This window comes from Metopolophium dirhodum, chromosome 1 (assembly GCF_019925205.1).
Source record: "Metopolophium dirhodum isolate CAU chromosome 1, ASM1992520v1, whole genome shotgun sequence".
Classification (NCBI taxonomy): domain Eukaryota; kingdom Metazoa; phylum Arthropoda; class Insecta; order Hemiptera; family Aphididae; genus Metopolophium; species Metopolophium dirhodum.
Genome location: NC_083560.1, coordinates 99553309 through 99579065, shown reverse-complemented (window position 1 = coordinate 99579065; position 25757 = coordinate 99553309). Strand labels below are relative to the sequence as shown.

General features: G+C 37.2%; 1 protein-coding gene across 11 annotated transcripts in view; it reads right to left on the bottom strand.

Annotated features, from left to right (window-relative positions):
* The window catches only part of LOC132937263 (plasma membrane calcium-transporting ATPase 3-like), a 66694-nt gene extending 41188 nt beyond the window's left edge, over window positions 1-25506 (bottom strand). For 7 of the 11 annotated variants that reach the window (XM_061004096.1, XM_061004101.1, XM_061004102.1 and 4 more), the window contains exon 1: window positions 12471-12628. The gene's annotated coding sequence lies outside the window, so the exon portion shown is untranslated. Of the gene's footprint in view, window positions 1-7719; window positions 8172-11351; window positions 11754-12470; window positions 12629-25200 lie in introns of those variants that run through there. The other 4 variants (XM_061004099.1, XM_061004100.1, XM_061004098.1 and 1 more) reach the window with 4 other exon arrangements.
* Window positions 25507-25757: the final 251 nt, after the last annotated feature.

The window sequence follows — 25757 nt, the reverse complement described above, 5'->3', positions numbered from 1 at the left end:
ACCGACTAGTTTATTACTATTATTATTATTGTTATTTTTATTATTATTGGACATTCAAATCACGTATATAATTTAAGATCTAGGGAAAGCTACTCCGCGGAACAAAACTCGGTCTACACAAAATACAAAATCTCGTACTCTATTCACGACTATATACGTATTTTACTGCAGTCACATAGCGGTGAGGCCACATGCATAGAGTACTCTGTGGCAATTATATATCATATTATTGTGTATACAAAAACATAGGTAATTTTATTTTGTACGCTGAATATATTATATATTGTTGTACTTGAACCAGATTTTTTTTTTGGGTACCTCCATATACTACACAATACTAGTGATCAATTATTAAGACACCCGGCATAGGTATAATATGGTTATTATAGCATTGTGTCTCTGTATAGGATGGACTGTAGTATTAAAGAAACAATATAACAATTCAAAAAAACAAAGAATCAGGCCTAAATTATGTTTTTAAACATAACGTGTGCTCATGCAGATTGTCTTCCCCGTTCCATTTACATGCCACCAGCTAAAAATTCAAAAACCCGCATGGCAATTATTTAAATACTTGATTGTGGAAACTAGTAATTGGACTTTTAAAATTACATTTACACAAATTCGCTCAATGTATTAGCTGTCTCGAATCATTAAGAAACGCGAATACACAATTTAAATTGTTTTATTTTGAGTTCGGGTAGACCAACATTTATTACAAATTTTAATAATTGTAGATCTCTTATAAAATAAGTTTTTCCCGCAAACATATTTCAAAAATAATTAACGAAAAAATAATTATTGAAGACAAACACTGTGAAACCTTCTGTGTATGCGAATATATATTTTAGTATGGTATATATTTGTTCATAATTAAGTATTTATGAGTTTCCTTAGAGTATATAAATTTATAATATATTCCTTGAAAAAACATTATTTATATAAACGTTTTGTTGTGAACTAATTTATAAATGTTTTAGTTATACGTCTTTTGTAGTATTATTTATTGGTTAGATTTCGGCATAGATACATTTGAGACAAGTGTCTATACGAAAATATAAATAGCAAGTGCTTAATATCTCTATGAACTGTATAGTTATTCGGAATGACGATGCGGAATAACTGTATAAGGTGCCATGCATACCAAGTGATTTAATGTATTTTCAATAATTCGAATTTGGACATAATTTGTATTCTAAACGATATTCGAACACCACCAAGGACAAAAATAATGAAGTGTATAATATACTGTGATTGAAAACAAATTCCCAATATTATATACGAATAATGGAAATAAGGTTTGACCGAATTACCCCCGTAGTTGTGGAAGGGAAGAGCGGGGAGGTTTACTATTTAATAAAATATGTATAGGTATTTGCATAGTATAATGAATAATTTCACGCCCCATATTTACGATGTAAATAAGACCTAATTTGAATAAAAGGGTGCACAAATGTCTTTTTTGAATAGAGTTTTTCTTTTTCTTTTTTTTTTTTATTATACTACAAGAAACTAGAACGTACAGCACTGAATGGGCTTTAACTGTATATAATTTAATGTTTAACTTCCGTCTGCATATAGGTACTTTAGAATATCAATGCAGGTGTATAATGATATTACGATTTACCATAGCGTTCCTGAAGAATGAAAATCAATATCACACTGCCGCAACTTTGTATCGAAAGGTTAACGGGAAAGAGGGTGTACAAAAAATACACCCGAGCTTTCGTTTAACCCCGCTGTGTTATTATGTCCATTCAACCTATTCAGCATACAGAATAGCGGTCAGCGACGTTATTTACAAACAATTTGTTCGCCCTTACGAAATGTTATTCGACGTTTTATTCTCGCGACCATACTAAAATAGGTATGTTTATACACAACTTTTGAGGACACACAAGCAGCAAAAAACGTTTGAATAAATTGACAGCTATACGTGATTTCATTGTTCGTAGAGTTTCGCAGATGGTTTTGTATGTTTATTCGATTTATTTATTTCGATATTGACCACATTATAGGTACCTATTATAAATTATAATAGGTGTGTGTGGTGCACAGAATTGATGAAAAATAAATACTGGAAGTTTGAAAATAAAATAAATTGATATACCACGACACGTTACCTACAGACATTAAGACATTAAGACATTAAAATGATTTTAAATATTTAGCAGTATTTTTTTATAAAATGTTCAGGATACAAAATTTAGTTAAAATATAGCTTAACTAAATATAAGTTTAAGTTTTAAAATTAATGTTACTTAGGTAATATATTTGGTATCTGTTCTTGATTACCTTTCCAAAAATAAGTTTTGAAAGGCAATGTCCAAAAAGTTCTATATGGAGCGGAAGAGCAAAGGCAAGTTTAAATATGATATATAATATATAGTTTTTCTAACTTAAAATAACTGTTTAAAATGTTATTTCTGTCATGTTATTAGTTTTAGATTAGGTTTACTTATCATCGGGGCGAGAAAACATTTAGACAAGAAGTCCTTGAAAGTTGAAGCCAATATTAAAATGTGAACCAAGAACTTTTTCTGTAGTCTGTATTAGGAACCTACTTTCTCATACTGTGTTAATATTGTATTATAGATCATATTTAATCTGGGGAGCGTTATTTTAATGTCGAACGAAATCTAGTTCTAGTATGGGTCAATCTAAAATAGGTACCGTTACTAATTTCTTAATATATATTTCTTAATACATTTAAAAAAATTCATATTTTCTGGTTGTACAGTAAAATTATTATCATAGGAGACGAATATCTTATCTATGTAGTGTATATATAGTGCATGGTAGTATAATGGTACTTTATAAATTATACAGCATTTACATCTCTTATTCATTTACGTTTTACGTCGACATACAGAAGGTCATTGAAGATAAATACAATTTTATAATTTAAGTTTTAAATGTATCCTATATTAAACAAAAAAGGAAAAAATACGATTATACGAATATGAACCTAGTTACAGAAATACCTACATATCTCAGATATACCAACTAACCTGAAATTCCTATAATATATGAAACACAATCGTGGATTTGAAAAAAATTACGTGGAAAAGTTCTAAAAATGAGCATTCTATACGACTTAATGACCTTGAACGTTTTATTATAAAATATAAAAATATGCCAAGAACTACATAATCTTACTATACTAGTCGTGCCTTCTTCACTAATTCAGCCACTGCAGTGCATTATATTATTAGTTATTACCTATTCTTAGCCATCTCTCGAGTCATTTCGAAATGGACGAACCGAAATATTTATTATGAATATTACAATTAATCACGTCGCACCGAATCCGTCACGAGCGCTTAACACTCCAAGGTTCAGAGGGGAAAATTGTTAGGGTTTTAACGGACGGTCATGATTTATGGCCGCGCCGGCGCAATACTTATAATATAATTTATAAGTCGGTAGTCAGTACTATATGTAGGTCTAATACATATTATGACCGATTCGCAGCAATACAGCGTCGAACGTGTGTAAAATACATACGTCAAGGGCCAAGGCAGGTCACGGTCGTAAGTCGTCGCCAACCGCGGCATATTATATTTATAAATCATATTATAAAGACCTAAATGCATCGGTGTGGATACAAACATAATTTACCCGCAATCGCTAAGATGAGATCATAATATTATATTTTATTATTATACATTTATTTAGGTGTGTTCGGCGATCATTACGATGAACGAAGACGATGATAGGCGCGGTCCTAACCTATGCTCGAGATAATATAATAATATAATTGTATTTTTGTGATGTTCGCGAAATAGAACACAATAATACACACATGACAAATGGGGTTTGGTGGGGGCGGACGAGGACGTAATCCGACTCTAGCCTTCAAAACGAAAAGATCTATAAAACTGCCGCAGTCGAGGGCTTCGTCGTGTAATTACGCCGTTTACGATATATCAGCTATCATACTATTATATCATCGACCGCGGTTGTTATATTTTTTTTCGACGAGTCGCTTCGTATATCAGCACATTAACTTATCATATAAAGAGTATCATCGGCTGACGGCTAACGGCTGCTATGAGTTAAGACCGTAATACCTATTATAGGACATAGGTGCGTACATAATATACGCGAAATCGAACTATTTCCATCGGTATTACCCGTCCAGTTAATTTTGGCACTCAGCAACTGTTAACACGGTTTTACAAAAACTATGATACTAGGTATATTGAAAATAATAAAATAAAATATTATGATACCGCCGAGTTGTGTATTTTTCATCTTCAACGACATAAGGTTAAACGTGTTTTCCTTACCCTAGGATTTATGCCCAAATGATTCGAATGATATCATCGAACGCAAAAAATGTCGTAACACCATTCCACCTAAAGCCCCAATCAACAGTGTTGAAATTAATCGACAACGGTGATAATCTAATTATTGCGGTACACGATTATTAAACCGATCCGAAAACGGATTGTTGATTAACGACTAGCTATTTTACGCGACAAATCGACGATACCCAAATCGCGTTATTGGATATAAGTATATAACGGCTGTTGGGCATGGCGGTTTAGCCAGTTTATAGGTAGGTACTTATATAATATAGTGTAATCATGTGCCCGGTAGATGACATTCCGAAGGTGTGACTATGCACTTACTATACAGGGTGTTTCTCCACGATGATTTTCGCAGACACACGGTCACCCACTAAGACCACGACTAGAGCTACTCACCTCCCGCAAAAACTTGAACCGTGCCAGCATAATTAATATTGGCTACCTATTTGATTTCTTAATACAATTTTTTTAATAATTTCGCTTTTAAAACATGACTACCATGTAAATTGATTCTGCAAATTGGCCATCTTCGATTATGAAAAACGCGAATACAACAATTAAGGGTATATTTTTTTTCTGAAATCGAGTAACCCAAAAAACATTATGTTTAGTACCTATTATAGATTTTAATTATTATGAATTTCTAATGAAGAAATATTTTGTAAGATAACATTATGCCCTGTCACGGTGAACCACCAACTTTTGACTTTTTTATAGAGGAGGTGGATTTTACGTTTTATGATGCGGTACAACATATTTTGCAATCATAATACGGTTGAGTCTCGATACAGCTCGAGTCTCAAGTGGAATAAAAATTAATTCGATTTTGTATTTTTCTAGTTATATAGCTAAAATTATAATTTATGAACACTTCAAGAGTGAAGAAAAAAAAATTGAGATAGTCAGCGGTGTTTTTTACAGGCACATTGTATCGGACAAATTGAAAAACGAAACCGTCGTGGTCTATCATAATGAACGATAATAATTTATAACCTTATACATACGAAAGTAAAAATACAGAACGATTTCCGCCGGTACGTTTAAGACAATTCCACGCAGGCGAGTGTGCGTTTCCACTACATACGTGTACGTGCATAAAAATATTTTTCTGTGATTGGTTGGTTTACATGGTAAGTTTCTGGTTAACCGTTCTTACCACAGGTTTAACCATGATACTAACCATGATAACATGAAGTTGGATCTAGTTCAACTTCTTCGTGTACACGGCTCTATACATATTGATGACATAAATAAGGTAACTAATATGTTACCAATCCTAACCGATCTAATCCATCTTAACCGATGGGAAACGTTTGTGAGACCGTTCATAGCTTAACGGATCCGGCCAATATATGTACGTACACGTATGTAGTGGAAACCTACCTTAATAGAACATAAAATCACCATAGGTAATAAGAATATAAACATGAATAGTATCTCTATACATCTCTATACTTAAAATACACGGTATACTAGTGTGATCCAAGAATCTACTATAGTTACCACATAACGGTTATATGCGGTTGTAAATAGTATACGGATAAAGAAAAAACATTTATTAATTCTCTACCTGCCATATGTTCGAATTCAATCAATTTCCATATTATTTATTTTCTTGTTATGATGGTAATTTTTACTATAATACTATTTTCCTTATTGCATTTTAAAGATATTATTCCACTTTAACATAATTTAATATTATTATCAGTTGTGATGATACCACAACCTCGGTTGCATGTAACCGCTTTGGTAACTAATATGCACTTCAATCATACGTTTTTAATACAATTTATACATGTCCTATCCACGAATATATTTATCTTCGGAAACCTTCCGGATTCGAATCGTCGAGTATATATTATCGTGTGGACATAAAAGCAAAACGCTACGAGTGTCACGACGGTTTGTTTTGTTTCACGTCGTATTTGTTTTGATTCCGATAAAATGTTCGATACCTAGTCGTCACCGGACATAACGATATTCATTAGTACAAAAACGAGCGTTTTTGTCGTAAAAGAGAACGAGCAAGCACCGACTGACCGGACCGTTGCGATGCGCGGAACGAATACAATGCTATGATATCACATAAAAAAATAATATGACGTACGCGCACCGCTGCACAATATGTATAGCGTACTTTTTTACTTATTTTATAGTTATTACAATATAATTCCAATGGTCGTTACCACTGATGTACTCGGTATAGTGTACACGGTCCAATGTGTTCGGTTACAATAACATCATTGGTCGTCGTGTACGTGCGGCGGGCGAGCGAGTGTCTGACCCCGCCACGATCACTAACTAATTATTGTGGCCGAACGTAAATGTTATCATCGGCCCCGATACAGGTAAATTATAATTATATAATATTATTATAGAGGTTCGACGTGGACATTATACCGTCGGTTTCGGATCGTACGACGTGACAACAGATTTATCAGATAAAACAAAAACAAACGCTTCAAGTCGTGTGCGGCCAAAAGCGGCGGCGGTAGGCCGGTTTAGTCACGCCGTCACGGTCAGTAAAGTCGATGCCGAAAATGCGATAACAATAATATTATAGAGCTTAAAAGCGAACCGAGTAACAATACCCAACGGATGACCTACGATAGTTTATCGGCGCGGATATCATCTTAGGATAGATCGATTTACGATTTAACAACGATTCGGTTGGTTTGCGATTAATAATTTGATAATAAGTTTTTAGTGAAATTTCGCCGGTCGCCCGACAAAATGTTCAATTTCGTCGATACGACTAAAAACAACGATCGTCGTAAACGATAACCCGATAACGTGCAAATAGAATGTCCAGAACTTTACTGTCGCAGACCGCAGTAGACGAAGGGAAAGAAATACAATAAACTGGCGGTGATTCGCGCGAGCGATAACGCTATCCATACACCACACGTTCCTTATAGTAACGGACGAGAATTGTGCGTGCGATAAAAATAATATCACAAAGCCCGGCGCGCGCGCGTTTCGGTACACGGTATCGTGTTTTATTTTAAACGCTTGGCGTGTAACGATTTTTCCGCGCTCTCTTTCGCCATCGTAACGGAACGAAAACGAAAAAGTATAACGATAATAATAATAAAAAAAACGTCGAAATAAACCGCGATCGGGTCGTCGTCGCGTGTCGTACCTATATACATCGTTGTCGACTAGTCGTTACTATTATTGCCCGCTACCGTGATACCCGTCCATATAATGTCGTATTATATTTTGTGTGTACATGTCTCGCCGCCGGCGGAATTCACGTTAATCGCGTCATATCTGTAATGCCGGAAAATCCTTTGGGCCTTTGAGGATGGGTGGGAAGAAAACGGCCGCGGGAATAAGGGACAAAAAACAATATTTTATTATTAACAACCGCCTACGGCGCGTCGGATTTGTTTGGTCTCACCTTTGGGTCGGCGTCGCGGTCGTGTCGGGTACGTGCTGCGTGTGGTCGCGTGCGTCTTATAATGAAAGCGTTGTAATATTATTACTGAAGTCTGCAACGGCCCCGGGCCGACTCGAATGACTCTACACTAGACTAATATAAAATATAATGGTACACGAATATCGTCGTCGCCACGCAAACGCCGGTCCACCGTCGCTGTAATCGCGACACGTCTGAACGCCGTCGCGCGAATTTCTGGTTTGCGTTACGTCGTCGTCGTGCGCGGACAGAAAACTACACACACTCACGCACGCGCGCGCAAGCTGACGAAAAAAAAATCGTACACACGCGCAACGACTATCGTGCGGTAAGCGGTTAATGAGCGAAAACGCAAAAAAAAAAAACAAATGTGGGATCGCGGCGGCAGCGACGGCGGCGGCGGGGCGGGTGTAGTCCTCCTCTCCACGTCCAACTCCTACTGCCGCCGCCGACGTCCGTCCGTTCCCGGCGTGCGCGGAATGCGTGCGTTGCGTACGTTACGACGGCTTACGAGCGCGTACGACGATGGCCGGAAAACGGCAAACCAAACGTTCCGGCAATAATACTTACGATATGATAATAATACTATTATCGTCGTCGTAAAATAAACAGTTTTCGTTTTTTATTTCTCGTTTTAATTATAATTGTATGGGATCGTCCGTGGCTGAGCGGCGATTACAATATTATTATTGTATTATTTTCTTTATTATTAATATTATAACTTCCCAACGAGTATAATAACTATTGGCCGCTGCCGGTCGCTCGCTGGCCGGTCCGCCGGACGGCTCGTTGTACAGCTCGTACGATTGCCCGCCCGGCCACCTCGGCGGCCGCGCCCTACCGCATATCGTTCTGTTCACCCACTCACCGGCCGGCCTATCACATCTCTCCACCGCCCGTGTGCCACGACTGTGCGTGTGTGCCCGTGTGTGTGAGCGCGCGGGCGCGTTTAACCGGCGGCGGCAGCGACGACGACGACGTTCCCACTCTCTACCCGCCCGCTAGTCCATTCATATCTGCCAGCGCGGCAAATCATTGCAGCCGGGCCGCGCTGGCACCGTAGAACCAGTACTGCCAACCTAGATGCATACGGCAACTGCAGACCTGTGATTGTACATTTTAAAAGTGTTTGTAGAGGACTACTAGTAGTAGTAGTAGTAGTGGTAGTGGTAGTAGTAGTAATAGTAGTAGTAATAGTAGTAGTAATAGTAGTCGTAGTAGTAGTCGTAGTAGTAGTCGTAGTAGTAGTCGTAGTAGTAGTTGTAGTAGTAGTAATAGTAGTAGTAATAGTAGTCGTAGTAGTAGTCGTAGTAGTAGTAGTAGTAGTAGTAGTAGTAGTCGTAATAGTACAACACGAATCCCTGCCTCTTGGTAGAATAGGACAAAAACATTAGTTTTAATAATAATAACAAAACAGCAGGCTCTCGGCGCACGTGTGTATATTTTATTATGTGTAAACGAATAATAGAGCGATTTCGTTTTCGTCATTGCTGTACCTAACAATATTAATATAGCGTACGTATAAAATGGGTCATCGAAGCCCTCCGTCACAATACGAGATACGAGTTCATAATATGTGTACAATGCAATAAATAACACGAAGCACAAACATTATTATTACTATTATTACTTTCCATCGTTCCGCCACCGTTAAAACTTAAAACCGTCCGCCGCGGATTTCGGTTTGGCAGATGGTAATTCGTTTGGACGCGACGTGTAAACGATATATTATAGCGCCTTGCCGGGTCGTGGCGCACCGCAGCAATAATTACGATACACGCGTTGCTCGGTGATCCTGATTTTTTCAATAATTAATTATTAATAGAAATAATAACAATATCGTCGCCTCTTGACTGTCACTCAGAAGAGCGAACGGCGCCGTCACGCTGGCTGCCCGCGAGGTTTATCGACGTGTAAACGGCTATATTATAGTGGACGTTGTACGGGCGAGTCGCAACCGTCGTCGATCGTTTCAGATTCGCGCATCGTTCTATACTTTTTGACGGTATTATTATTACACAATACGCGCAGCAATGCAAAGATAATAATGATGATAGTTATATTGGCGGAAATAAGGGGAGAATTTTTAATGGATTTCTGCCTATGTCAGATAATAATTAATAAACATTAAGCATTGGTAGGTAATTATCACAATAACCGTCTATTGTCTATAAATTAGTCGTCGTTTTTCGATTGAAACTGGAAATTCCAGACCGGCGGGCGTTCCACGCGACATCGATACTAATACATTGAATAAGTCATAAATACTCGCCGTAGTCATGGACAGTTATGGTATTATATCGATATTATTGTATTAACCGATCACGCGCGCCGCCGGTTTTATACGGTGCAGTAAGCGGCAGTTGACTATCTCAAAACTCACTAAATCGGTTCGTTTTCTCGCCAACTCATCCCGAATGATTTCGTCACGCCTGACCGTATATACATGATTATTATTTGTCATTTGCCAGCCCGTAGGCGGTACACAAAATGGTCTTATATGCTCTCTATACGCGACAATAATATAACAATAATATTATATTGTGTTGCTTCCGTTACAGGCGAAAAATTATCTCACGTAATAATATATATATAATACACACAGACAATATATTGCATTAGGTGCAATGCTCACACACACGATAATGTATTACAATAATTATTATTGTTATTATTATTACGCCAGTGTAGGTAGACAATATATTATATTACAATATTCAAATATTGTGGTAATTTGCGCGAGTGTTCTCTATATGGGCACCTAACTAGATACCTACGCGTGTATAACGGTCGATTAACGTGTAAAATGTCTTAACACAATAATGCGCACACCGCCTAATTATCTTGCGAATTGTTAGCTTTTGTTGTGCTAAAGTTTTTTTAAAAATAAAATAATTGCTTTCGAAAACATACTGTGGGTACTTAAGCATACATTTCGGTACAATATATACGAGTATACAACGACTATAATAAATCTATAACACATTTTAAAATATAACAATAAATTATTAGCATTATTATTATACGCAGAGTATTAATTAGGTACCGGCTTTATGCCTTTATATACGGTGTGACGAGGGAAAAACAATCTTAATAAAACATCAAAGAGAACGTAAAAAAAAAAATAATAAAAAATGTTACATTTAATTAAAAATAATCATGATATTATTATTATATATAAATAGGTAGTAAAAAATAAATAAAAATAATGTTAAATAAAAAAAAAACCAAACCCTTTGCTCGGCCAAAGCGCTTTTTGAAAACAAAATAATATGTATTCGAACAAAGAGCAGACGTTATATTATTTTATACAATGTTATCGTATTAATATTTTATTATACATGGTAAAAAAAAACGTTAAAAACGATACCAATAAAACTACGTTGACTAAGTATAATAATATGTGTATGTGTTAACTATATTATAATATATCAAAAAAATCGAGAAAAAAATATCGTCGAGTATTAAAGTGTGCCCGTAAAAAAATATCGTTAAAAGGAGCTGATACCTACGAAGTGTCGTTATATAGTGTTATGTCGTTATGGTGTTAAATATGTGTCCTATGTATTCCTACCTAATTTAATATTATAATAGTTTGGCTACAATCTAAGTACCGTTGCTTGTTCTCCTCGTCCTGGTAACAAACGCCAAGCGTTATAGGGCAATGTCGATGGCGTGATCTAATGCAACGGCATCGGTTTGATCAAGCACCCAGCAGCGGAATACGCTCGCCTCAAATGGTGAGCCGGCCGAGGTGCGGTCGGTGCTGGTGATGCGGGTGGCTCGGGGTCGCGGCGTTTTTACATAATAATTTCGATGACTCGGCGGTGGCAATACTATATAGGTGCAAAACTACAAAACGAGTTAAATATTACGGTGCACTTTATAATGTTATTATGAAATTCGCAAGAGTATTGACATGAACGCGGAAAATAATTGAGAGGAAAAAGTAGAGAATTAAGACTATAATACGACTATAGTGACGATTAGATACGACGACTACGACGGGCGCACGTGCGACGACCGCGTTGGAGCACTAGGGCACTGGGGGAACTTTCAATTTCCAATAATCACGTACCCGCGGCTTCAGTGGCCAGTCGCGCGCTATCCCCCCCCTCTCCCACGCACGCTAGCTCAATCGCTCGCTCGCTCTCCCCGCTGCTAAATTCACTTCATATAATATAATAATAATACACCTATATAATAGAACGCTGATAATATTATGCGACTGCTGACTGACGACCACCACTGCGGGCGGCTTATCGCGGACCCGACGATCGTCACGACTCCCGTCACGCATGACAATAATAATAATAATAATAGCACTATCGTACACAACACATGTATAATAATATTTAAGCATTTATATTCGAAAATGATTTACAATAATTATTAAATTTTATCAAATTTGTTTTTTTTTTAAACGTTAATCATTATATTCCAATATATAATTATCTAATATTATATTATGTAAAAAAAATCAGATCAAATAAACCGATGTATCGTAATATTATATTTCTATCATTTTGTACTCGACCTCGCGGTCCCCGGCGCATTTATATAATATTATATTATATTACAGAATAGAAAAAAAAATATTTAAAAATATAATCATAAATATATCATTATTACATTTTATTATTTCGATTACAACGACATAGTTTTGAGTCCATATCATACATAATATTTTAATAACGTGTAAAAAAAAAATGTGAGTAGGTTTTTATACTTACGCGACTGCAGGCGGTGGTCTCGTGGCGGCCGGGAGAACACGACGGCGGCGGTGGCGCGAACGAAAAGGCACCGATCGGACGACTACGACAACGGCGGTTGCGGCCGCGGCGACGATCGTTATATTCGTCGTAGTCGTCGCCGCCGTAGTACGCTCGCAACGTACGCCGCCGCCGCGCACCGCTCGCAGCGCTGCTGCCATACGCCGCGTACATTGTCGCGCCCCGTCGTCGTCGGTCAACCACCGCTGCCGCCGCTCGCCCATCCACCAGCCCATCTGTAAGCCCGCTCGCAGACCCGCCGAAGTTTTGGCGGCAGGCGAGTGGGTTCGCGGGCTTGCGGAAGAGCCGCTTTCCGCTGCTTGCCGCTTTTCCGCGGGAACAACAATATTATGCAGTGCGATACGCTATAGTACGCACTCACACAGGCCCGCGCTCGCTCAACCCTCTCGTTAGTCAAAGTGGCGCTATGCATAATATAATGCGGCGGCGGCGACCACGACGGCGGCTAAACCAGGGTCGTAGAGAATATTATATTCAGGGGAAGTGTGATGTGGCGGGATGGGCGGGCGATTATCCACGCCAGTTTGGCCGGTCCGGCACTTGCTCGATGACGAACGGCCGACGCGCCCCATTGACCCGTTTGGCCCTTCGCTGATTTAATTATTTATCCCTCTTCCCGCGCGCCCGCCAACGTATAATAGTAATAATAATTACAATATATAGCTCCATAGCGTGCTGCAGCTCGCTAACTAATTGATATTAACAATATGATTGGATTTGAACCACCGCCGCAGACACCGCGAACCGTCGCGGCCGCCGCCACCGATGACTCGATTAGAATTTATCGTATGATATTATTATGATGATGATGATGATAATAATATTATACGCGTACATGAGCCGCTCGCCGTCAAATAGACTGCACGACGACGGTAATTTGTTTTCGGGTCATTCGGGACATTAATTGATGGGGGTCACAAAATAAGGCGGACGACGGCCACGACCGCGACGACGGCTAATTCCGCCGCTCACACTATTTTATACGCCGGCGCCCGCCCGCTCTTATATACTATTATGTTATTGTGGTATAATATAATATTTACACGATTATTATAGGTATTATACAAACCATTATTATTTATTATAATACAACCGCACTGCAAGACGGCAGTTAACGTGCGCCCCCGCACAGTGCTCCACGCCGTCGCATTTAACAGAGACGTCCGTGACGACAATAATATTATTCTATATGCGTATATGTACAGACGTAGATATCGGTGACCGGACACGAACAAGACGACGACGACGACGACGATTTCCCTCCCCCCCCCCCCCCAACGCTCACGTCATTATATTATTATAATAATATTGGTCTCCCGCGTGACCGCAATGATAGCGGCAACGGTGAATCAAATAATAATGATCGTATTGCGCTCGTGACTAGTAAGTGTGGGTGCGCAGTGTACATCATAAAGTATAATGTATACTGTATAATATGTATATATATGGGAAGTTATTGCTGCACACACAATGGAAAAATGAGTCATTTTCGACGAAGGCGGTCCCCCACCCGCCCCCTTTTCTACGGCGACACCATATAGCAATCGTTTCCGTTCTCCGCTGTTTCCCCTTTTCCGCTCCGATGAGCAAAAGTCGTCATCTGCTCGTCGTTCTCATCTGATGCAGCAGCTGCAGTACCACCAAACAGTTGGTGGATCTAAGATTTCGTCTTAGGGCGCCCCCCCCCCCCACTTCTTGGTTAGGTTTTGGGGAGTGCCCAAAACATGAATTTTTCAACTAATTATTACACGTGATCAATTTTTTTTTTATAAATATTTAATTAAAATATTAGGTATCGTATATATTATTCAATATTAATATAAGTGTATACGTAATTATTAGTATAAAAGTAATAAGTATGCGTATACCTATTAGCATTGAGTATATTATATTGTACAGAATATCCTTCCCAAATTGAGCGTTTAAGTAGTTAGGTATGAATTGTTGTATTTTTAATAGTATAATATTTTGACTGGCCAAAAACTTTCTTTAAATTGACGTTATAAATTTGTTCAAAATTGTGAAATGTTTTGTAATTTAAAATATTCCTCAGTTTGTCGTTTACGTCATATTCTTTGGCATTTTAACATCAATATTTGACATGGGTATCTGCTAAAACTATTCGTAAATTTTGCATCTTCTCTGTTATTTTTAAAAGAAACTAATACAATTTTCATGATTTCGATAAATTTTGTAAAATTTAAAATGTTGTTACTTATAACGTCTTATAAATCTTAAACTTCAATTTCACAACTATTAAAATTATGGTCTAGCTTATTAATCTATAGGCTTTAGGCTAACAAGCCGGGCCTTCCGCCCCCCCCTTAAAGTCGCCACTGGCACCAACCCTGCCGCCGCCGCCGCCGCAGCTGCAGTCGTAATGAAAATGATAATTGTTTCGTCGTAAATTATGCAATTTAAATTGTTATAGATGGTGTAATAATATTCGTATTAAAATACACGCAGGGCTGCGTACGTCATCGCTCATTCGCCATGGTAGTCAACCGCGGCTAACGTCGCGGTCTCACCGTTGTCATGTATATTATTAATTATAATGTTTAAATATCGTATTAATATGATGGCGAGACGAGCGAAAAGCGCACGGCTGGGCTACGATCGAACGCTGATACCACCCCCACGAGGAGGAGACGACGAAGATTGGCTGCAGGTGCGGTACGTCTTCGATCAACGAATTTCGCATAACATACCACTATAATATATTGTGTAGTAGAAAGGACAGAAAGGTTGTATTACGTTTTTGAAATCAATTTTTACGGGCACGAGGTGGGCGGTGACAGATGCTCATGTGTATATAATACAGAATATTCAATATAACGTAAAATACAATGTGCATAACCTACACAAACGAATAATTTATTTACCGGGACGAATAATATACATTTTATAGAGGTAAAGCCAATGGATTCAACATTCAAGCGAATATCGTACACAATACACATACGCAGACATATTATACGATGAACATACACGACTGAATATCATTTTCTAATTTAAATTAAATATGACGTAGGTATGCAAAACGCGTGCTGGAAATACCGATTTGAATTATTATTGTCGATTGCTTTCGGTATACAATCCGAATATTTTTGTATTCGTATCAGCACTTCTGAGTAGTGTGAAAAGTAGGAATCCGTCACTATATTGCTCAGGCTGAGTTATGGCGACCATTACTTAGCGGATAAATGATACAGCACCGTCGCCCGACACGTAATATTCGTTCAAATCGTCATTATAAAAATTATACGTATAAGTATATGGTTGTCGGATTTGGACAAAATTTAAATAATCAATACCTAACGCTGTGGTTTCGAGTTGAATTCGTGATACTCGGTAATCGGTATACAACAGTATAATAATAATAGAATTCATTACACAAAGCGAATACAAACTAAATGTATATTTAGTTTGCAGCAGCAGTGTTTTTAACCGACCAGTAAAACATATATTGTACACAATTTAATAACATATAAATACACTTATACGACGACCAAACATTCAAAATGGGTTAACCACAGATTTCAAATTGGTATTTTCCACAAAACTCTCGGTATTCCGAGTTACACAAATCAGTAGAATATAATACCATATTACGACGATCTATCCCGGATAATCCCGGATAATAACCACCACACACACGTAGACGTCATAATGCATTCGTATATTTTGTTTGTTTATCGACTATACATACATAATATCCACTGGCCACAAACACGACGTATAATACGCATTGTTACACGACTGCCGCAGCAGTATACAGCGATATCTTATATTATAGCTGAAAGATATAAATAATGTCGTATTTTTTTGCATTAAATTGTTTATGACTTTTCGTCTGACGCTCTATATACGCGTATAATGTATAATACTATATAATACTTATTATATATACTATCCCCGGGTATAAAAAGTGGGTGTTGGGCGGGAATGGCGTCGGTGGCGGTGTGGTGGGGCGGAGGAGCTAGTTGCAGGATTCGCTATCCCGGCCAATTTTTCTAGAAGTCTGAAACCGCTCAGCCCGCCGCATACAGCTGCTGCCGCCGTATCGCCGCGCCGTCCGTGGGGACCAAGGCAGGAACGTGCAGAGGCAGCACTGCAACGCGGGAGGAGCGGCCCGCGGCAGTGGCACAACAACGGTTCGCGATGGGGTGGTCGTGCCGCAGTGCGAGGGGGTTAGCTGCACGACGTATTATAATATTACATACTTTAATACTTATATAGGTGTGTACGACTGACACGTCATGTCAAGTGGTTTCGTGTATTGCTTGCAGTGTTTTACTCGCACAGTGACACCTTTACAGATATTAGATCCATGTATGTGTAATTTAATAGCACGTGTAATCATCATTATGGTAATATAAAATATACCAAAGGCTAAATCCTTTTGAAAATATTTTATTTTATTTTTTTAAAACAGGAGTAAATAATTAATTGAAAACCATAAAAATAACAAGCATAAAACGCAGAGCGCTATAAAGAATGCCAATGCGTGTATAAAATATAAATACACCCATGCAATTATGCATATATTATTGTATTTGATAACTTATCCATAATCCTGTTTTGTGATGAATTTCCATAAAAAAACAAACCCATAATTGAATATACTTTGATATTATATGATTCGAATTTTTTTTGAACTTTCAGCTTTGTCTACTAGTATTTTAATACTAATTGTGTATATTATAAAAATTTTATGTGTAGTATATAATATTATTATGATTGCGTACACAGTAGTATAACAAATATATTTATAATAACTTCTAAGTTGAACAATATTTTTCACAAAACGTTTTTACTAAAATAACTCTATATAATTATAAGGTAAAATTATTAATATATGTATATGATTGTTTACTAAGCTTCGTGTACAAATTTATAGTTAGAACTGTGAATTATTGTGAAAGTCGTAGAGACTGATGGATGGCATAACAGCAGCACATTTACACGTACCTACCATTGATTGCACCAGTATTATATGGCTTTATAGTCTACAATACCTTTAAAGTTTTTATAAGTTTATCATCATAATGAAACAATTTTCACCCGGTAATTTTCCTATTGTTAAAAACACAAACGAGTTTTCGTAGAACTTACGAATATAAAACAAATATACACGGGCGCGACCACTCTATCGCCCGCTTTGAGTGCTGAAAATAAAATGCCCGTCGGCTATTGTTTTAAAAATCAGCGTCACTGATAGGTCAAAAGGGGCAAGTGGAAAAAGTCGAGATATTTTTACATGACAGGTGTACCAAAAAGTACATTTTAAGCTACTTTCGTTATTATTATTATATTAAATTGTCGGCAGAAACTAGTTTATTGAGAATTCTCACGCGCCCGTCATTGCCTTTATTTTTATTCGCGTTATTGCCGTATTATATTAGATTATTAGAGTAAATCATGATTTTCGTATAGACGTGGTGTGCGAAAAGCCACAAAACAGAATTTGCTGTTATTATTGTTTTAGGACTGCGATACTCGATGGACGCTGGCCCATGGCATGTCGAGAGACACACACAACATACAAAATATTAAAGATTATAGCGTCGAGATAAAATAAAAAAAAACCAGAAGCCTAACTGTTTACATAATAATAACCTTTTATAGAGGGATGAGTTTACGTGCGTGTAGTGTGATATGGGACGCATAATAATATATTGTTGTATAATATTATATATTATTTACATTACATCGTCTGTACGCAGCGATTGTATTTGACAACTATATATACTGCACGAGGCTGTATTAAGCATTGTATATCTGTTCTGTGTTATGTTACTGCGTACGCCTCAGCTCAAGTGTTCAAACAAAGTAAGCAAAATCTTATCATTTCATGTATAAACAGCCTCCTTCCACATTCCTTATCCATAGAAATATTAACATTTTATATAATTAGGTATACTGAATACTGAAGCATTAAATACGAACGCTTAAAACGCAACGTTAAAACTTTGAACTTTCTAAATAGACTTTTTGTTATCTGATGTGAAATATTTTTCAAGTGACCCTCACACTCATGAAAGAATGGGCTTAGGTACCTTAAATTTAGTATACCATTCAAAGTACAAACATCATTTTTTTTTTTAAAATACTTTTATTATCTATAAATTGTTAAATTTTAATGATGGTAGGGTACTTATATAAATCGAACTAGTTAAGTTTCTGAATTGTATAGGTTTATGTAGGTACTAATGATAATAGTGCATGGTATAATATTGGTTTAAAGATATGGGGATGTGATGGTTTTAAAATAATTATAGTAATATTAATATATTACATTTTTTTATTTTATAGAATGTAAAAATGATCTGAGCACAAAAAGTATTAATTATACTAGATTAAATATTACAATAAGTATCCTTAGACTTATAAGTACATAATATAAAGTTTATTAATTCTGAAACTACTCGTTCAAATTTCGATTTAGATGCATAAAAATTATCGAAGAATCATCTGTTTATAAATTTACAATTAAAAAGGTAATTCTAATAAATTGTATACAACTACGAGGACTCTCTGCTCTGTAGAAGGTTTTGAATGCACAGTGTACCTATCGCTATTAAGTTAATGTAATGGATATGTGTTCAATTTTAATTCATTGATAAATCAAAAATTATTTATTCATACAAAAAATGATTTTGAGACGGGGTGTAGTATATGTAGTATATGTCAGCATCTAATCAAAGCTTGATCTTTTATAAATAAATCTTTTATATTTTAGATTCTGAGCGAAGTGATGAATGTATTGATTTTACAATGATGTGTGTTTTTTTAAAATTTTTTTTTGTGTCTGTCATCACCTTTTAGGACAGTAAAGTGCTTGGATTTTCTTCAAAAGTAACTTTTCTGATAGGAAAGTGAATCTAGTTGGTACTTTGGGGGTTCAAAAGTAAAAATTCTTAGTAGTTATCAAACGTGACGTGAAAAACAAAAGAAAAATTAAGAACATTTTCGAGAAATTCGATTTTGGTTTTTGGTGCAACTCTAAAAAAAACTACCGTAGATACATGAAATTTTAACTGAATGTTTATATTAGCATTTTCTATACACCATAACATTTTCCAAATATTTTGACTTATTTTGAGCTGTTAACGGACATTTTCAGTTTCCATTTTTTTTAGATTTTTTTTCTATAAATATCAATAAAATTTTATCTATTGGGTAAAAAAGCTTGAAAATTGAATAGAAGGCTCCTAGGTTATTGTTTCAAAGGCAGATGAAAAAAATTAGAAAAAATACATAGGCACAATTTTTTTTTATAAGCACTTCAAGTTCAAATTTTATCAAATTTATTATTTAATAATTATTTTGTAGTTAAAAATTTATAAAATGTTCAACTTTTGTAGCTAAGGATTGAAAATTTAAAACAAGGTTCCGAGTAAATATGTAAATATATAAATTACTTTATTCACAATAATAATATCATCAAATATACTTAGTAATAGCCTAGGCTGACTGACCGTTTTTGCTAAGAATTGTTTTTCTTATACAATGATATTATATCATTGAATTCAAATTTAACACCATCCATTACAGTGACCCACTTGTAACCTACTGTACAGCAGAGCGACATCCACTGACCCAACTTTTTTTATTTTTAGTATGATTTGTTTTTCTATATTAGTAGTATACCTAAGACAGTACATTGAACAAATTGTTAACAAAAACTTTGTATATATACTATACTATACATTATTATTAACTAAGTACACCTATAACTATTATAAATAATAATATCCTGTAATGTCATCAAAATATAACTTCAAACGCTCATAAAAAATATTTTTGGCTGTATACTTTAATTTATTTTTGAAATTCGAATTAAAACAACCTATCTATATGAGAAATCTTGTATTACATTTTCAAACTATATAATTTGCAACATTCTATGATTTTGACGAATTTTGTAAAAATTTGAACTTCGAACACTTATATGATTAACAATTATGATTATTTTCAATATTTTTTTAAATACTGTAAGAAAGCTTATGAAGATCGTTATATTGCATTTTTAAGCTTTTTTACATAAAAAAAAGCACAAAGTTGAACATTTTAAAATTTTGTTCATTACAAAATACAATAAGGTACAAAACATTTAGAAAATTTGGTAATATAAATATTTGGTGAACATGTCAAGTGTTTACGGTTATTACTTTTTGAATATTACTTCAACAAAGTCGTATATTTTGAAAAAAAGGTGATGTGGTAGTGTTACTTTTATACCCCCTTCTCTAGAAAAACCTACTAGATAAATTAATAGCTACCGGAAAAAATCATTAAAGTATAAGATTAAAGGACTTTTACGCTGTTCTTAAGAGATAAAGAAATAAAAAATAAAAAACACATCTTTGCATAAAACCAATAAATTCATCGATTCGCTAAATCGGAAATAAAGTTTGTTTCGCCACAGGACACTAATTTTAAATGGTAAAAAAAAATCTATGAATTTAGTAATAAATATTCTAAACATACATGCAGTTCTATGATTTATCTTAGTTTTAGTAATTGTATTATTTAATGATAAAAAAAAGGAGAGGGTGAACATCGTGCTTGGCGAGTATATTATACTTAATTTATATACTATGCAATTTTAATTTTAATTTAATTTTTTAATACAATTTTAATTTTAAATGAAATTCCATTTAAATGGAATTTAATTCCGAATGTCTGATTCCCTCCCAAAATGTTTATCTTATAGAATAACTCTGAGAATAATAAGTAGCAGGAGATATCTAGAAGTAGACAGTATATATAGTTGTATAGCCAAGCCATGGCTTGCAAGTGTATATTATCGATACGGGATGAATAATCCATGAGAAAGATCACGAAAATAGTAAGCTCTGCGGCACACCGGCACATGATACATATTATATTGTATATAGTTGAAGGGTTGGCGTGCAAAGTATAAGATTTCGTGACAAAGAAGTACCGAACACGGCAAATTAGTGTGTAAAATACTAAAACTGCGTAACTATCTGTTTGGTTACAAGCTTATATATTATGTTTGCATTGCCCTACGGATAGGTAGGGTTTTTGTATAAACTAACTATGTGTGTTTAATGTTGAAGGCACGTCCAAGTTGTTGATCAAACAATAACTACTGGGGTTGCGGTTCGAGGGAAGTCCCACACGATTGTCTGCGATACCGAAATATATAAAATTAAAAACGTAGTCATCGTAATGGTTGTAGGTTAAGTACAAAAGAGATGACTCGACGAAAACGAAAATGAATGCAGTAATGGCATAGAAACAGAGGCATTTAGTGTTAAATCGATATATAGGGAAACTAACAATAATAAATACGCGTAATAAACGTAACGCATGAAAATCAAAAGTTCAAAAATAGTCCACTCAAATCGTCCACGGGCATTTCGTCGTGTATTTCGGTGCCAGCCAAACGCGTATAATATACACTCCACGGTGATATACGTCGTATTTTTACCGATCCAAAAACAACACACACCCAAACGTGTCCTCCCCGTCGAAATTTATACGACTCGCCGTCACCCTCGTGCATATTATTATATATTGTAATGTGTGACATACGGTTCGATGATAATAATATAGACGTCGAGCAACCCGAGATTGCGTCTATTAATGCGTGCAGTGGTGATACGCTAGCCTGTGTAATATTGAGGTGCGCTTATAACCGTTCACAGTGCAGGGTAACTCATGGGTTACGTCATGGGTAAATTGGATGGTTAATAAATATTATTTTCATATACGTAACATTTCCGGTTGACGAACAAGTCGTGTAAAAATAATAATATAATATACAATTGTTATTGAGAAATAATAAGTCGATCCATACTAATAATATGATTTACGTTCATCTGTAAATTCTGTAAAACGATTGTTTGTTTGATAATTTTTGATTTTTAATTTTCGCCCATTTATTTTAAAGTTTATATTCTGTGATAATTCTTTTATAGGAAAACCGGAAGTTTGATTTACCAGCGAGTATTTGAATACAATAATTCAAATGACTGAAAAAATATTTGAAATAATATAAATACCCATGGGCTTTTCTTTAATATGGCTTCACTTCATAATGGCTTGGTAGACCGACGGGAAAGATTATAAAGTTTTTGTTTACGACACGGAACAAGTCGTATATTTCAATAAAAACATGGTGTTTGTTATCGGTTCCGTAAATACAACTGACGATTTCGATTAATTTTCGAATTCAATTTAGTAAAAAACTGGGCAAGCCTCTATAACACGATTAGCATATTATACATTTAGAATTTAGTATTCAAATACAATAGAATTTTGAATTCATAAACGTGTACGAAACTCGTGACGAGCGTTTGGAAAGACAACAAAATAAAAATTAACGTTTTCAACCGTCTCGCCCAGGCGCCCAGCCCTAGCTGGCGTGGCGCCGTAACGGTGCACGTATATATATATATATTATTATATAATATTGTAACTCGTAAGCGCGTCTGCTCATGAAAATCGAGTGTCGGCGACGGTAGTGGCCGTGGTCGCGTTTGCATAGATATAGCGTGTTTGAAATTCGTAAAAATAATAATAATAATAAAAAAAACCGTACGAATCTGAAAATCGGCGGTGACGACTCCGCCGGCGTACGTAGTGCACGCACGTCGCCGCCACCAAATGATAAAAATAACAATCGCCACAAAGTTATTTTCGTAACCGCGACGATCCCTCTGCCACTCGCCGCCACTGCCGATCGTCCGCTGTGAGACATACCCATCGGAAGCAGTGGCGGCGGCGGTGTCGGCGGTTGGCAAGTATTTTGCGAAAGAAACGAAAAACCTCCCTTTCTCCACGAGTTCCCCCTTCGACACGTGTCCTGGGGTCGTTGGACGCGTGGCGGGTACTACACGGCGACGGCGGCAACGTACCAGTGGTATAATGTTATGCGTCGTATAACGTAGAATATAATAGTATAATATTATGCGTTTGTGGCGGTTTAATAAAATGCAATTAAACGATCGGAGTAGTTATAATAAGTGCAGCAGGATTGGTGTCGACCACGAGGTATTGGTGGCGTTGGTGCCGGATTGCGGTGGAGGTGGTGGTGGCAGTGGTGCGGGATTTGGTCGGCGTCGCGAGCAGGGTTGGTTTTACGATCGCCAACGGCGGTTAACACGAAAACGGTGAAACGCGCCCGCGAATTAGAGAGCGAGGGAGACGGAAGACGGTGAGATGGTAGAAAGAATGAGAAAAACAGGAGATCGGGCGGCGGCGGTGGCGGCCAACATATACGAAATGTGTGTGTGCGTATGTGTCTGTCTCTAAATTTAGAGACGACGGCGCTGCCGCCACAGCCGCCGGTGCTGGACCATTATATTATTGCTGCGACGGCGGCCAGACCCTTGGAAACGGTTAAAAATAGTTGTACTGCAGTCTCCGGTACGCCGTGTTACGACTATACAGACGACGGCGGCGGCGGCGGTGTAATGGGCAAAACAAGAGCGCGTTGTAACGACGATATATTATAATATGGGTTTTCTTTCTGACAATGGCCGGTCGGTCGTACACACGCCGCACGGTATTATTGCGAAAATTGCATATTATAACGACCTCCCGGGTTGGCGTGGACGCCAAAAAACACCGCCGCCACCTCAGCCGTCGCCGCTGCCACCGCACGCACACACATACAAACACACGCACACACACGCACACACACGCACACACACACACACACACGCACACACACACACGCACACACACACACATCGCCCCATCGACGACACGCACACGTTTACTTATGTGCTCGCACGTCTTGTATATAGGTACTATGTATATTATGTGCCGCCGATCGGCACATCTGCAGCAGCAACTCTCGCGCGTTCGTCCACAGCCCGCCAAAACCGTGAACACATAATAATATTATAATAATGTGAATCGCGGGCGGACGTTTCGCGGTTGTTAGGTTTTTTATTCGAAAAATCCGTCAAACCCGGGCGAGGTCACGCTCGGATCCGATTCGGCATGGATCGAAATGAGTATGGCTAAAAATAATGTGCGCGTACGCACTGCGGCAATATAATATTATTATATATTTTGATGTACAATATTTTGGCGTTCCCGGTGGGAAAATAAGAAGAAAAACGTACGCACTCGTGCAACGTTACCCACGACTATATTAATGCGTATTTGGTATCGCAAAGGCAACGTATAGGGTGCACGTAAAATATGTAGATTTATACACACCGGGGATATTATTATACGTTGACGTTAGGTAAGGTTAGGTAACCTAACCTATATGTATATATATATATATATTATTATAATAAGTTATAAGTACATAAAGTAATGCGTGTATGAGTCGTGCCCGTAATATATACCTGTGATAGCCTTATATTATACAATATTATAATAATATACATACTATAGGTGCCTACTATACAATAATATACTTATCGATCTACCATACGCAACCTTTGCGTGGTACCTCGCCGAGGCGATGACCCGTTCGCCGTGATAATATAAATACGTATAAATAATATAATATTATTTTGATAGCGATAAGCCGTCGATAACAGAAATAGGAAATGAAAATATAAATTATAAATATTGTAATAACGGTCGCGGTACACGGCGTGCGCCCGTGACGATCGATTATTATAATAATAATAGTAGTAATAAAAAATCGAATAAATCGAATAAAACTCACCTCTGTCGTCTCTCGGCGCAGTCGGATGGCCGGCGACGGCTGAAGTCTGAAGACGGTGTTATATATCCACCCCGGCGATGACTCTATAGGCGTGCGGCGGCGCTGCGGGTACGATATTATACGGGGCAGGTACACCCGCGCGCGCGTGTGGGTTCGTGCATGTACACACGCACGGAGAAGAGTCTGCCGCTAGGTCACCGGGCGGCTTGGTGGCCGATCGATAGTGGGTGGCGTCGGCGGTGTCGGTGACGGAAGACCCCGGGCGGCGGCTGGTCTTACTGGTTACGGTTGCGGCGCGGCGGCGTTCGCGTTTACCGCACGCACCACACACACACACACACTCGACACACGTACTCACACACGTACGCACACACGGTTGCGGACGCGCGCGCACCGATCACCATATAATATACGTGCACGCATACGTACGCCTAGCTAAGTGCGTCAAGGGTTTTTGAGTTTGAAGAGAGCAAAAAAAAATCCAGAAAAAACGTCACCTTCGTCGTGGGAAAACGATGCACCCGCGATCCGCTAAAATAAAATATGTAATAATAATA